The sequence below is a fragment of the Octodon degus genome, unplaced genomic scaffold (genome assembly GCF_000260255.1).
Source record: "Octodon degus isolate 3935 unplaced genomic scaffold, OctDeg1.0 scaffold00004, whole genome shotgun sequence".
In the NCBI taxonomy this organism is placed as follows: Eukaryota; Metazoa; Chordata; class Mammalia; order Rodentia; family Octodontidae; genus Octodon; species Octodon degus.
This window is the reverse complement of record NW_004524580.1, coordinates 7004455-7007648: the sequence shown is the minus strand read 5'-3', so window position 1 is coordinate 7007648 and position 3194 is coordinate 7004455. Positions and strand designations below refer to the sequence as shown.

The 3194-nt window shown below is 42.3% G+C and overlaps 1 pseudogene across 1 annotated transcript; it reads right to left on the bottom strand.

Annotated features, from left to right (window-relative positions):
• Positions 1–2508: 2508 nt before the first annotated feature.
• LOC101592718 lies at positions 2509–2958 on the bottom strand (annotated as a pseudogene). Its single transcript, XR_001117153.1, has one exon. The product of XR_001117153.1 is annotated as a 60S ribosomal protein L32 pseudogene (transcript).
• Positions 2959–3194: the final 236 nt, after the last annotated feature.

Sequence of the window (3194 nt, the reverse complement as noted above, 5' to 3'; positions counted from 1 at the left end):
ACTATCTTAAACTTACGAGTCATGATATTTCTTTTAAAGCTTGTAATACTCCTCTCGGATTTAATTTCTCTGTGATGCAACAGAACAGTTTCTTCTGCCTTGTGTCTTTTTTTTTTTTTTTTTTTGGTGGAACCGGGGATTGAACTCAAGCCCTTGCGCTTGCTAGGCAAGTGCTTGTTCTACTGAGCCATCTCCCTGCCCCCTGCCTTGTGTCTTTTAAGGTCATAAGACTGATGAAACATTGGTTAAAACTAAATATTAGGTCAAGATTTTTCAGAAAGTACATGAAAGTTGTTGTTTGGAAGTTTCTCCAAAACACAGTCATTATGCATGTAGACAATAATGTGATGTGCAACATGATTTTAAGAAAAATAAAACAAAGGAAGATTGGCCTGCAACGCCTTCAACATCTGGCACTGGGTTGAAAAGAATGCAATTTGAAACTTGAGACCAGAAGCTCCAAAAGAATTAGCAAAGGAGGAAATAGAGTTGTACAGTAATAAGAAAATATAATGCCTCTGTTCCCATTTTGCATAAGTGATAAATAATTAGTCTGCTTTCAGGGACAGACTTGCCATGTGACAGAAGCCTGAGAAAAGCGGGGCCTGCACTGTGCCAGCGAGGTTGACAGTCGGGAAGGATGTTTTGCTTGACAGTTGATTAGGGGTTAAATGAACTAGAGAAAATTGATAATTTTTGCTGCCTTTGCATTTATCATAAGAACAATTATCTACATTTTCTCTTCTGCCAGTTCTGAAGACTAGATTTAAACAATTATCCATGTAAGAAGAACAGATTTTGAATGGCAAAAGGGCAACTAGGATTTGAAACCACTAATTCTTTAAAGGATAAGAGTCTCATCTGAAAATCGACTAACATGGTTGATAAGCCTTGAAAGATGCCTTAAAAAATCTGCCTAAACTAAATAATACAGTTTTGGAAAAAATAAAGATTGAATAAATGATTTTCTAGCATCTTCTTAGTAATCTAGCAAAAAACAGCTAATCCTTTATGAGTCAAATAGTTTGTATAATTATTGATCAGCATTAATTGTCTGCTATATGCTAGCTAGTGTTCTACATGCTAGGGCACAGCAGTGAACAAATAGGTGAAGGAACATGAAAGGCTCAGCCCTTGGGGATGCAAATTGAGAAAAAGCAGACCATGAACAAATAAGGAAATATTTAGGATGCCAAGTAATATTTTTTTTGTGGTGCTAGGAATCGAACTCAGGACCTTACGTTTGCCAGGCAGGTGCTTGTGCCTCTGATCTATATCCCCAGCTTCAGGTAGTGATATTTTATAGAGAAAATCAAGTAGGGGAGGACATAGAGGACGATGTAATGGGAATGGTGATGGGTTGATATTTAATTAAGATTCTAGATAAAGTGAATGAAGAAGATTGAGATCCCATAGAGAAGGACTGTTGGAATAGAAGGAATGGCAGGTGCAGATCTCCTGTGGTGGGAGCATATTTGGCATCACTGAGAATCCCAGGAGCCAAAGATGACTGGATTGGAATGAGCCAAAGAAACAGTAGTGGGTGATGAGGTCAAAGCAACAGCCAGAGAACAGACCATGTAAGGCAGTGTAGAACATGGTAAGGGCTTTGGATTTTCTTCAAAAGTGAGATGAAAAATCATTGGAAAAATTTAGGGTAAGGAATTGAATGATCTATATGTCTTAACGAGATAATGACATAAGAACTGAGGGAAATAAGGTTGAAAGCGTAGAGGTCAGGTGAGAGGCTGTTGCATTATTCACCATGAAAAACAATGACTTTGGGCCAGAGAGTAAGCTTAGTAGAATAAGCACCTGCCTGGCAAGCATGCAGCCTTGAGTTCAATCCCTGGTACTGCAAAAACAAAACAACAATGAGGTGGGAGGGATGAGGTGTTGGGAATAACGAGATACTGAATCTGTGTCATGGGCACAGTTGCCGGAGCTTACTGCATGCTGCTTAGAGGTCAAGGCAGCCTCTGAGGTTTGGGGCTTTCTTGAGATGGGACACTGCTTTCCTGGGATGGAGAGTGGCAGTGCTGCGGGGAGGGGCGAGTGCCCTCTGAGACCAGTTCCACCTGGGATGCCGCTCAGACATCCAAATAGAAACTCCAGGTCAGCAGTTAGACACAATGAGACTGGAGCTCAAGGGTGAAATCTAGGCTCAAGGTAAACATTTTCTGTCTACTAGGAAAAAACACTGAAGTCATTAAATAGAATTAGATCACCCAGAATGCACAGGGTGAGAGAGAGGTCTGAGCTCTGAAGCACTTTAGAGTTTCAGTATCATTATTGTTTGGTTTGCATTTTTGACAAGCTCCTTAATCTCTGTTTCTCATTTTTTTAATCTTAAATTTTGTGGAATGAGAGGTTGAACTCAGGCCCTTATATTTGCCAGGGAAGCGCTTATTCTACTGAGCCATCTCCCTGGCCCTTCAATTTTTAAAAATTTAACTTCATTTTGTGTTTCTCAATTTTTTTTTTTAACATTTTTTTTGTGATTTACTGAAGCACAAATAAACATGCACACAGGCCGTCTACTCATTTTCTGCGCAGCCTGGCATTGGGATTGGTGACTCGGATGGCTAGTTGGGCTGCTCTTTCCACGATGGCCTTGCGGTTCTTAGAGGAGACGTTGTGAGCAATCTCTGCACAGTAAGACTTGTTGCACATCAACAGCACCTCCAGCTCCTTAACATTGTGCACCAGGAACTTCCGGAAGCCACTGGGCAGCATGTGCTTTGTCTTTTTGTTACTTCCATAACCTATGTTGGGCCTCAAGATCTGGCCCTTGAACCTCCTCCGCACCCTGTTGTCGATGCCTCTGGGTTTCCGCCAGTTGCGCTTAATTTTGACATATTGGTCTGACTGGTGCCGGATGAACTTCTTGGTCCTCTTTTTGATGATCTTGGCCTTCACGAGGGGTCTGAGGGCCGCCATGGTGCCAGGAGGGAGATGGCTGCCGCCCTGTGTTTCTCAATTCTGAATCCAATGTTTCCAACAGAAAACAAGGGCCAGGCAGATAGCTCAGTGGACTGAAACGCCTGCTTAGGCAGACACAGGGACCAGGGTTTGATCCCCAGCATGCTGTGCCAGACCGTCCACTGAGACTGGGAGTGGTGGCACATGCCTGTAATCCCAGTGCTTGGGAGGCTGAGACAGGAGGATCATTAAAGTCTGAGCTATGTAGTGAA